Source organism: Tamandua tetradactyla, chromosome 5, assembly GCF_023851605.1.
Source record: "Tamandua tetradactyla isolate mTamTet1 chromosome 5, mTamTet1.pri, whole genome shotgun sequence".
NCBI classification, from domain to species: Eukaryota; Metazoa; Chordata; class Mammalia; order Pilosa; family Myrmecophagidae; genus Tamandua; species Tamandua tetradactyla.
Genome location: NC_135331.1, coordinates 68,719,535 through 68,732,296, shown reverse-complemented (window position 1 = coordinate 68,732,296; position 12,762 = coordinate 68,719,535). Strand labels below are relative to the sequence as shown.

Genomic DNA, 12,762 nt, shown 5'->3' with positions numbered 1-12,762 from the left:
TTTTTACTCTCAATGGGGTATTTGTAGACTTGAGAAAGGCAAAACTGTCCTCTATTCTCTAAGGGGCCATAGGGCACTGCCATGCTGTGTAATTGCCGACAATGTTGTGTGTCATTGCACCATTTTGATCATGCAGTTGGCTTACCGGTCACAAAGTAACCTATAAATCTCTTCAAACCTGATGACTTGTAAGAATTTCTAGACCTTCCAGACCAGAAACATTTGCCATTCTTGAAGAAGTTTCGTGTTATATCTAAAGGGAAACCCTCTTTTTCACCCAATTCCTCATGCTTAGTAGTTAGTAACAATTTTGTGAAACATTCGTGTTTATTAACATCAGGGAGCTTAGTGTTAGTGTTACTGTTGATTATTTAATTTGAAACAAACCATTCATCCTTGTGATGTATGTTTCTGGTTTACCAGAAGAGCAAAAATACAAAATACCACAAATCATCCCCTTACATGTTAGATGTTTTATTAACTTTCATTTAAGGGTTTCATCAAAATCTGTGGCCACCCATGTACTTCAGATTCTGTAACCTGGTGTGGCCACTAAATATCTGAAGCAGAGCTTGGCTTGTTAAGTTTCCTAACTTTTGTAACTTTACGCTAGCTTTATTAAAATGGCCAAGAGGTGATGGGAATCAACCTGGCTTGTTTATTCTACAACTTCAAATCAGAAAGCTGGGTTTCATTCTTGCAAGCAGGAGAGAAAATTCCTGGAATAAAACTGTCCGAGTCTGAGAAACAGAAAATTACCATAAAATCCTCCTTGTATTGGGTCAAGTGGTCAGGCAGCAGTGTGGGGCCAGCAGGGCAGCTCCGTGGTAGGCTGGCCACCCTTCCATAGATTCCGCCAGGAAGGACAAAGTCAACCCAAATGGATTCAGACAGTCAGTTACTTACACAGAGAGTGAGAGCAAGATCAGCAAGGTAGCAGCTCCCCGCCTCCCTAGTTCCACACCCAGGATGGCAACTGAGCTGGAAGCCAGACGACAGATGACGCTGGTGGTGGGTCACTCAGTCCTCGAGGAGCCACCCTTAATGTACAACCAAGGAGTTTTATAGATGCACAAGCATGCAGCTGCACCCTGAAGGAGGCAGGCAAGATAGAAGGCCACGGTGCTCACCTGAAAGGAGGGATTTGGATAAGAAATGGTCTGGTAGCAATTTCCTGCAAGACAGGAAGACAGATGAGAAACTACCTCATGACAGACCCCTGCCAGGCTGCCTATCTCCCTTCATTTCAGGGTGTCCTGCCAAGACTTGGGTCAGACTGTGGTTGAGGCTTGTCTCTGTGACCTCAGTGGAGAGGTGCAGGGTCACCAGGGTGCTATGGCAGAGCTATTCTCTACATAGTGCCCTTTTTCTGTTCCATCGGGTTGGGAGGAAGTTTGCAGAAACGAGAAATCTGGAGTTTTAATAAGTTGGTTGGGTAGAAATTTAATTTTATTTAGGATGAAACTTTTAAACATTCTGTTATTGAGGATATGAGATAGAAACTACAGGAACAAAGAACCTGTCTTCCAGGGGCTTAGCACAAAGGTTTGTCTCTTGCTCACTGTCCACATGCAGCACGAGTCAAGGCTGCACTCCACACAGCCATTCAGGGACCCAGGCTGATCGTGGTTCCACTATTTTGAAGCTGTAATGTCTGCAACTCGTGGCTCCCTAGTCACCCTGGCAAGAAATGAACACAGCTCTTCTGTGGTCATGTGCCTGCTCTTCTGCATGGTGTCCTAAAAGTGACACGAGTCACTTCTGTCCACAGCCTCTTGGTCTGAGCTCTCACATGGCCCACCCTAACGACAGGGAGCTGGTAAATGTTGGGGAACTGCTGGGTTCTTTAGTGGGCATTATTGTCTTTGCCACAGGTATGCCCTTCCCCAAAGTCTATCTCTCAGTCTGCTTAGCATTTTTACAGTGGGTATTGGCAAAAAACCCCAGCTCCATTTGTGAATGCTTTACATGTTACAAAGTGCTTTCACACAAATGACTCTGAGAAAGGGGCAGAAAAAACGAGGTTCAGGTGAAGGAACATGTCCAAGGTCAAGGAAGTGAATGATTGTTTTCCAGACCTCAGCAACCATAGTTGGTCCATGGACACCACTTGGATGGAAACCAACACATGCTTTAGTCCGTATTGGCTTTCTGCAGGGGCTGGAACGATTCTTTCATACATGCTTATACTGCATAGAGATCAAGTGTTAGGTGGAACACTCTCCCCAGTCATCAGAGGCACTGTGCTATTCTTGAATCAATGTGCATCCACCATTCAGCCCAAGGGTAGTTTAAAGGTCTGAATTCTCATGCAGTTGGAGGAATGAAATGGTACCAATATTGCAGGTGCAGAACATTTTTACTCTCCACATTAAATCTAAGTACAGATTTAATTGCTGCTCTTCAGAAGAGCAAAACAAGAGAATGTAATAATTAGAACTGTCATTATATACTTTCTCTTACTCTGATGCTGATATTAACTGGTTTCAAATATATTTTTAACCTTTACTTCAGTAATAATTATTAAGTTTTTAACATAAAATTGAAACTGATTTCATTCTTTACACTTAAGGTAATTTAAAATAACAGATTTAGGTTAAATTAGCTGATGAAGACATACTAAAAAGTAATAAAATTACACTGAATTTAATTTTTCCTCAAACATGGAAGAAAATAGTCTCTGAATTTTACATTATCTATTAGTAATAAAAGCGATGTTCATATTTTGTTGACATATAATTCAAAATTGGCAAATTGGGAGAAAGAGTTTTAGACAGCCGTTCCCCAATCTATACAGTTTTGACGTTATCACATGCAGCCCGGACAGAAATTGCCGGTGATGAGTCAGTTATTTTAATATAACTCTGGGAAAACCAGCAGTTTATACTAGCACTGTTCAGAGCTCCAGCGGAAGCCATCTCTTTTTCTCAGTGTATTACTTAGATGTGAAAGTTGGGGGAATGGATGAAAAAGAAAAGTATATATTAAGCCCAAAGCATTGCCTTATTTGTCTCCCCTCTGTGTGAGCACTGCCTCTGTGTTTTGATCTCTCCAGATGTTGAAGACTCAATGGGGAGAAAAATGGAGTTGTGTTGGTGCTTGAAATGGAAAGCAGTATTCTCTTCCTTCTTGTCTTCTCCTCCTCCCGCCTCCAGTGTCTCCTCTTTTGGAAAGGGGAGGTATTGTGAGGTTGGAATCTCAGAGCAAACCCCAAGAATGACACCAAATTATAGCTGTGCCCAGATACCTAGGGTCTTGACTGGCCTATGGGAGGCAAGGACTGCAGTAAAATACACCATCAGAGAATTTGATTTCTTACTAGGTTTGAACAGCTGAAAGTGGGAGGAGGAAAAAATATATAACATCCTTATTACATCATGAAAATATGAGAACAGGGACACATAAAAGAAATCGTTCTGCATAATTGAAAATCATGATAGAACTCCCAACTTGTTCTCTACCATCTACCTCTGGAATAGAGGAGAGAGCTGTTTTGTGACAATGAGGATTTGGAAAATTACTTTTGCTCTGGTAATTAGAAAGTGTGCTTTAAAAATTCATGAAGGCCTGCATGGGCAGAGGCATGGGCCACGCCTGCATGCCCTCTAGTGTCCATGCTGGCTGCTTGCTGTCCTGGTCCATGCAGAGTGGCCGCCTCTACCTTGGCCCCTTCCACCACTTGGTGGTTGGACATGAAGCTCTTGTCATTTCTGGAGAGGGACTCGCCCAGCAGATCAAGCAGCAGGTGCAGCAGGAGGGGGCCAAGTGGGTAGCCTGGGCAGCAGACGCCTGCCCCCGGCGAGGTTCTCAACCGGCTACGCCTGCGGCCTCAATGGGTCCCGGCACATGGGAATCATCACTGAAACGATCCTGAAACCAGCTTCAATTTCAGTGGAAGAATTGTTGCGTTTGATCAATAAGCTGGATAATGATGACAGGGTAGATGGCCTCCGTGTTCAGCTGCGGCTTCCAGAGCACACTGAGGAGACCAAGGTCTGCAATGCTGTTTCTCTGGGCCAGGATGTTGAGGCTTTTATGTAATTAGCATAGGGTGGATGTGTTTGGAGCAGGATTCCATACTCCCCGCTACCCCATGGGGTGTGTGGGAAATAAGTAAGCAAACTAGAATTCCAATGCCAGGGGAGAAGATGGTTGTGGCTGGATGGTCAAAGAATGTTGGACTGTCCATTGCAATGTTACTACACAGATGGGGCATAGGAACGTCCTAGAGGTGACACCACTGTTACAGTATCTCATCGCTGCACTCCCAAAGAGTAGTTGAAGAAAGGTAAACTCTTGCAGATATGGTGGTATCTGCTGCAGGCATTCCAGATCTGATCACAGCAGATAAGATCAAGGAAGGAACAGCAATCCTTGATGTGGGAATAAACCGAGTTGAAGATCCCGTATCCTCTAAGCTTAGGCTGGTTGGAGATGGTGATTTTGAAGAAGTCATGAAGAAAGCTGGCTCCATCACTCCAGTCCCAGGGGAGTAGGTCCCATGATACTGGTGATGCTAAGGAATAATACCCTCATTGCTGCAAGAAGTGCTGCCAAGACTTGAAGAGCTGGAAGTGCTGAAGCCCAAAGAGCTTGGAGTAGCAACCAATGAACTGTTTTATCTTCTCTTTCATGAACAGCCTTCCGAGCCAGTTTAAGAAGCAAAACAGGCCCATAGAAATGCAATACTTTTTTATTCTATTGAAATGGTTTAAAATGGTGCTTTATATTTATTGAAAGTGTAAATGGGTGGGTATTTGCACAAATAATTCCCACCCACGAGCACACCAGTATCCTGGGCCATGGGATGCAAGAGAGGCCATTCTCTTTGTCCCAAGCCATCCAACATGGAGCATTGTCACATTGCGAATGGATGCTTAACTTTGCCAAGCCACTGCAGTTATTAAAATTTGCCTTTTCTAGGATTGCATTTCCCAAGTACTACTCCAGTAAGAATTGATAGCCACATTAGGTTTCAAATCTGTTGAGTTTAGCTGGTCAAACCAGAGGAAAAACTTTGCCAGAGAAAATTAAGGGGAAGAAATGATAGCAAATGAGTTAAAAAACATTACCCAGATTTATATATTTATTCATTGATAGCCAGATTTATCTAAATAAAACAATTGGATGGGAAAGAAGAAAAACTATGTGCCAATAATATTCATAAGCTGCCATTTTGTGGCTTAGTTGCTGGGAAAATGTTTAGGATTCTGTTTCTACCTCTTGTTTTATGTATGTTACCATTCAGTGAGCACTCCACATATTAGTTTTCTGGGATTTAAAAGGCTTATGATATAAATTATTCATGTGTGTTCTCATGTTTGTCTTTTGCTCTATCTTTAAACTTCATAGTTAAAATTTTTTACTGCTGAAGGGTGTCTATATAGTTTCTTTGGTGCATCTTGATACCTATTTTTGAAAAGCCGAACTGATACAGAATTAAGCTTGATAATCATGAGGGCAGCTTGTTTAAATATGCAACTTACATTTCCACCAAAGAATTGTAACTGTTTGCTTTACTCTTTGAATCTGTTGGTTTTCCTAGAATTCATTATTGGATTAATATTAAATTTAACCAGACTTTTCTGATTAAAACTTTTTTTTTAATAAAATGCTTTGTTTTGGTGTGGAAAAAAAATCATGATGGGAAATTTCAAAGAAACTTGAAAGTAGACAGAATGAATTGACTTGTATCTTACTCAGCTTCAATAACTATCAGTATTTTGTGCATCTTGTTTTTATATATATATTCTGTTCACCTCTGACCCTACCCCCTTTTACTTTTTGGTGGGTGATTTTGTTTTTAAGTTTTATTTTAGTAACATATATACAACCTAAAATTTCCCCCTTTTAACCACATTCAAATAATGTAATTCTGGGTTGTTAATTATATGTGCAATGTTGGGCTGCCATCACCATCTTTGGTTGAAGAATTTTTAAGCAAATTATAAACATCGTGTTATGTAATTTGCCCTAAATCTCATAAATAGAAAGAGCTGAATCCAGAATTCAGACCTCAGCAATCTGGTTCTAGAACCTTCTCTGCAGGACAAGGACGAGGCAGCTGAGAAGGCCACCTAGATAGAAGAGTTAAACAGAAACCTTGCAGTACCTTCCAAACTATCTTTCATTCTAGGCTTCTGGCATGCTTTTTTACAAAAGGGTGTGAATTTGTAAAGGATGGGTTTAGAAGTAACTATCAGAAGTCTTTTCCACCAGTAAAGCATTTTATTGAGACACTCATGAAACACCCATTTATTGCAGAGGCTGCATTTCTCCTGAAACATATTTATAGAAATTAATATCTGCTCAAGTGCTTCTGCCAACAGTTCACGAATTTAAAATAGCAGGGGTCAAGCATCGGCCACATTTGAGTGAAGGCTTGAGTCCATGGGTATCTTCCATCATGCTCTGATAGAGTGTGACGAGTTGACTCTTTAATTGCAGCATTTTTGGAATGATCAAGGATTTGACACTTACTCTTCTTCATGGTTTAACAGTGTACTTTGCGGAGGAGAGGGTGGTACATAGAATACAATTTAAGCGACAGCTAATGTCTCAGTGCTGCTGAATCAATAACTTGGGTTCAGTTCAGTTACACTGACGGGGGACAAGCAAAGTTCTGAGGATCTGCATTAGGCCTTCCGTGGAAATTAAAGAAAGATTCTAGGGAGGGACATTTCCTGCTTTTAAAGCAATGACACTCTGTCTTGGATGAGGGGGTGGCCAACCAGAAACAGGTCAGATACTTTAGAAGTGGGGTGGACCCGGATCCTATCAGAAAGGCCCTGCCATCCCACAGCAGGTCTCCCTTTCTGGTTTGCAGGAGCCACAGGTGCAACCTTGTGCTAGCATAGTCTGGAAAACACTGTGGGCTGTAGGAAGCCACTGCGTAAAATGTTAATTTCCCTGGAGGGAAAGAAGGAAGAGCTTTCAATTAACATGAATACTGGTTAGTTTTTCAGGCTAGCTAATTGGACTCTCAAGAAGCTAAGACTTTGTAGAGAGAGTGGGAAGCAGGATTAGTAAACTGTGGTTACAAAACTGCAAGGAAGAAAAGATGGGGGTGGGGTGGGGGAGGAGGTCTGAAAGCTGGAGTGAGGACCCCAAGTTCCTGTGTGGGAAGCCTACTGAGACAGGTGAACATTTCTGAGGACTGCTGTTGTTTGCTCGCCATTTCTTGGGTAGAAGGCTGACTCTGGGGGCTGGGAAGTAAGAAATAGTAATATTCACAGTTGTTCTTACAAAACGAAAGGAGGTTGCTGAGAAATGGTGGCTTCTTCCTCCCCTCTGCTCTGAATGAACACAATCTAGTGCAGAGTTTCCCAAAATTTAATGTGGTATCCCAGATTTAAGTGCCCACCAAAACCCTTTTTCTCTTTCTCCCATGCACAGAGCTAGACCCACTTCCTGGCTTGCCTCATGGTTAAGGGCAGGTATAGACTTAGTTCTGACCACTGTGGGACATGGGGAAATGCATGTACAACTTTTCTAAGCCTGGTCCATAAAAACATCTCACCCTGTCTGCCAGACTTTCTCTCTCTCTTTCCCATCTGCTGGTCAGGCATACACAAAGTGATCTTGGAATCTGTTTTGAAGAAGGCAAAAATTTTGTCTCCTTATTCCCCAAATGAACACATGAGAAGCTACCATAGATCAGAAACACTGAATTGAAATTTTCATGGCAAGAAATAAATTCCATTGTGTTAAGCTAGTGAGATCAAAGGGAATATCTTTTCTAGCTACTAGAATCACATACTCTAATACTCTTATCTATATATGACTTACGCTACCATTTGCTATTTTTCTTTAAATCAATTCACTTTTCCTAATTTTGATTTTTAAAGTAAACTTTATGTCATTATCACAAATGACAAAAATAGAAGGCAACTCTAAAAATACATTCAGTTGAAAGAAAATTTTGTTAATTTCTAACTAGCTGTTGTTGCCTGGAGAAGGTTCTTCCCATGAGACCTGCTGGGTCTACTTTGAAAGGAGGAAATTGGCTACTGTTAGATTGGTGTTGAAGACATGTTAGTATCAAACCAGTATTCATTCTTTGACAGAATCAGAAGGGTTGGAAAATAACTGAAAATACCTTTCCTTAGTGTGATTCAGTGCCTTTTGGTCCTGTGTCTCAGCCATCTGAAGTCATCTGAGTTTACCAATGATGCACATCCTGCACCTGAGAAAGAAAGACTAAGTAAAGATTAACTATGAATGAAGCCTCAGGGATGAGTTGAAATGCACAGTAGAGGATGCTCATTTGCCATAGTAGGTAGACACAACATGACTCTTGTAGTGGTTGGATAAAATGAGACTGCCGTGGGCACAGAAAATTTAAAATTAAAACTTAGCAACCTGTGGTATACCATGTAAAGTTTGGTTCATAGGTAATAATTTTTTTAATTGGTATATTTGTTGTTTTCACTCCTAGTATGATGAAGTAAGCTTTGAACACACTAACCTCCTGCAGATAACAGCTACAAACACAGGACAAAATTTAGTGGTGTACATTGTCAAGCTGCAGCATGGTGCTTTTCAGCTGAAGCTCTGATAAAGACCATTATCTCTCATGCCAGAAGACAGAGCCTGGGGTGGTTACAGTTACCTGAGATCGGAGTGGGAGGGGTGGGGATAGTGAAAGGAAAGAGTTGAAGAAAGGAGCCCCAAGCTCTTGTGTGTAAACTCTGCCGAAGTCTTTGTCTAACTCCTAAACCATGCATCCTTGGGACAGACTCAAGGCAGCACAGTTAAAGATAAAAGAGCTGAACTGTGCTTTGATCTTTTGCCCACCATAGGCAAGACAGAGTTTACAGTTTTAGAAAGTATTTGCCTGCTAAAACAAAAACATCAACACTGTTCAAAGGAATATTACCAAATCCAGAGTCCCCGCAATGTAAAATTCACGATGTTCAGGTTACAATTCAAAGGTACCTGGCATTGTACCAGGAAAGAATGTGCACTATTCAAGAACTGGGAAAATGTGACCTATCTCTGGGAAAGGACAGATCAACAGAGGCCAACTTTGAGATGATCCAGATGTTGACATCATCAGACATGATATTAGAACTGAAGTACAGGAAAACATTCAACTAACAGATGATGAATTGGAAAAAAGTGAATAGAACCATAAGGACCTGTGGGACAAAATCAAGGTCTAACAGATGTTTAATTTGAGTCCCAGAAGAAAGGAGAAACAAAGAAGCAGACAAAATACTGAAAAGACAATGGTCAAAATTTTTGTGATTTAAGAAGCCCAGAAACTTAAACAGGATAAATACAAAGAAAGTCACACCAAGGTGCATTATAGTCAAACTGCTGTAAATTAAGGATAAATGATAAATGTTGAAAGCAGAGGAAAATGATTACCTAGAGGGTGGCAAAGACTCAAATGGTCTCAGACTTCCCATCTGAAACTATGAAGGTCAGAAGAGATAGAAACAACATCTTTAAAGTTGTGAAAAAGGGTGAGGGGACCTGTCAAACCAGAGACTTATTTCTGGTAGAAATATCCTTTGAGAATAGGGGTAAAATCATTTTTACATAAGAGGAAACATAAGAGAATCTTCATTGCCAGCAAATCTGCACTACAAGAAATGCAAAAGAAAGTTCAACTGTATGGAAATATTGTCCGAGGGAAACCTGGATTTTTCAGGAAGAAATGTGGGGCATTAGAAATGGTTGGTGTCTATGTAAATGTAAGATTATTTTTCCACTTAAGTTTTTAAAAATACATATGATTGCTGAAGGCAATAATTATAACAATATCTTGTTGGGTTCATAATGTATACAGATGGAGTGGAGAGAACAACCAAAGCCATAACATGGGGATGGGGTGTTAAATGGGCTGTATGGCAGGTACAAAGTCTCTATATTTCACATAAAATGGCATAATGTTAATTCTAATTAGATTATGAAAAGTTAAAGATGTTTATTATATTTCTTAGGGCAACATTAAAAATCTAATGCATAGTAGCATAGCTGCAAATCTAATGGGTAAATTAAAATGGAATTCTGAAAAAAATAATTAGGGTGTTTGTAGCATGGATAGATTGGCATGGTAAGATAGCAGAACTTTTGCTTCTATGAGTTTATATTCATATAAGACATGTTTTTAGATATGTTCCAGGATTGAGCTGGTTGCTGGCAAAATCAGAGTTGTGAGAGGATGGGAATAGCATCTCCATAAAGTAGTCACATTTCTCCTGTTTGGAATGCTGTGCAGGATTTCAGATCAGTAGTGACATTTACAGGAGACTGAGCATTTTTAACTGGAAAGATGAAGAGTTTCTAAGACCTTACTAAAACCAAACTCCCAGCTTACTTAGAATCATGGCCTTTTAGAGGTAGGAAGAAATCTTTGAGAGTATCATTCTCATATATTCCTTTTACAGGTGTTTACAAGGCCAAAGCAGGTTTACTGTCCATTTTTAGCCAGGGACAAACAATTAGTTATCTCAGAATAATGACTGTCATTTCACAAATCCTAATTACCAATTTGGGGGCATGCCTTACCACATCTTACTTCCCCCTGCCCCTTAATCTATTTCTTGAGATAGGGAGCTCTTTGCAAGGCTCCCTCATATGCCTCTTGAACAACTATCCCCAGAAAGGGAGGTTACAATGAAAATGCACATGTTATAACTCAAAATTTTAATTTATTTTGGAACAAGTTATTTTAAGGCGATCAGTGAACTTGAAGAGAGAAGAAATTTAAGGAAGGGTGCTTACTGACTTCAGTAATCTTGAATAATTTTTCAAGTATGATAAATTCTGACCTTGAAAAAAATCAACAACATCCAAGACCTTATTTGACCTGCTGTTGCACTGGATTTGGTTGAAATCAAGACTTATAATCTTTTAAAGGTATGTCACTGTGAAATATAGGAAAATCCTCTGTAAGGTTCCAGAAATATAACATAAATGATTTCTTAGTGGAAACTTTTTAGAAGAGACAGTTACTTGTCACCAAGCCATTATTCCAAGTTAAAAACCAACAGACACAGGAAGCATACCTCTTTGCACTTGGGTTCCCCACTACTGGGGAGTTTGCATTAAAACCAAAGAAAAAGCACAGAAATCATTGATTGGATATATTTGAGGCCATATTTTTGATATATTGAATTTGAATTTAAATATATTGAATGTGAAAAGGATCAGTGATAAAAATAGGATTTGACATCATATACTAAATTAAGAGCACCGAGAGCTTTCTAACAATGAAAATAAGAACTTTTTTGTCCAATTTTTGAGTTGGGTTAGGAAAAAAAATGTTTTCAGTGGCATAGGACACTCTTGACTTGCTTTGGGGACATAGCAGAAGCCCTTTTTTGTTAAGACAAAAAGGCCCACAAGTACTGTTCCTGGAAACTGTGCCACAAGTGATTTATTGCAAAACAGATATGTTTGTCTGTGCGGGACTCAACTTTCTGATCAAAGACTTGGCATCATAATAAACCATCTTCTTAGCCAACAATAAGCCATAAAAACAGATATGAATGCACAGAATAAAATTATAGTCTGTCATAATGGTTCTGTAAGCAATTGTTAAGAAAGATCCCAGTATACTAGAAAATTATACACAGAGCTCTTCAAAACTACAACATTGTGTCATAAATGAGGTTGTGTAAATGGAAGTACCTAACATGGCCCTGGCATTTTAATTTTTTTTTATTTTTTAGGGTGATGGAAATGTTCTATATTTTGATAAGATTGGTGATTACATGGTATATACATTTGTCAAAACTTATTCAACTATGCACTTAATATATATGTATTTTATTTCATGTAAATTAGACATCAATTATTTATATATTAGTAATCCTCACTGTCATTTTCTTATTAATAGTGATATTTGTATTGTATTTTTGAAATAGAGCATTTGTCCTCCTGGGCTTTAAAATCTAATAAGGACCATAGACAAGCAGGCAATTACCATACTGTGGAGTAAGTGTGATAATAGCAAAAATCCGGATGTGGGGCTACTTAGGACGTCTGCTAATTCAGATTTGGGGGTGACAAGGAAGCTTTCTGGTAGGAAAGAAGGTGGCCCAGAACTGAACAATGAGTGGAAGTTTTTCAACAAAGGTGAGGAAGGAGGGTGAGAAATGTTCCTGGCAAAAGGAACAGGAGGAGAAGAGAAAGATGACCTGCTCGCTTTATCCTAATGTGACATAGCAAGAGTTATTTTTTTGCATTTTTTGTTTTTGGCTTAAAAGAATAGGAATTTATTGTTGCACAGTTTGGGAGGCTGGATGTTCAACATCAAGGCAGCGGCTGAGCTTGCCTTCTCACAGTGTCTGTAGCTTCCCTGCAATCCCTCCATCACCTGGCGCTTGCTCTCTCTGTGTCTTGCTCCTCTGGCTACCTCTTACTTCTGATTTCTACTTCCATGGCCAATTTTCTTTGCTTATCAGGACTCCAGTCATGTGGATTGAAGCCCACCTTGATTCAGTTGGTCTTCATTTAAAAAGGATCTTAGAAGATCCTATTCATAAATGAGTCCACACCTCAACTAATAATAGCATCTTCAAAGGCTCTACTTACAAATGGGGACACACCCACAGGACGCAGATTGAGATTTGAATGTATCTTTTGTGGGTTACATGAGTCAACCCTCAACAGTGAAGAAAAAAATTATGTTGGATTTGATTATCCTTGGAGTTATGTGTTCAAAACCCTGTGGGGAAAGTTAAACATAGAATTCCACATGACCCAACAGTTCTACCTCCAGGTCCACATCCAAAGGAAAGACAAACA

The 12,762-nt window shown here is 39.8% G+C and overlaps 1 protein-coding gene and 1 pseudogene across 7 annotated transcripts in view; both read left to right on the top strand.

Annotated features, from left to right (window-relative positions):
- The window catches only part of TNIK (TRAF2 and NCK interacting kinase), a 404,859-nt gene that overhangs the window by 165,725 nt on the left and 226,372 nt on the right, over window positions 1–12,762 (top strand). The window lies entirely within an intron of this gene.
- On the top strand, window positions 144–11,087 carry LOC143684243 (bifunctional methylenetetrahydrofolate dehydrogenase/cyclohydrolase, mitochondrial pseudogene; annotated as a pseudogene).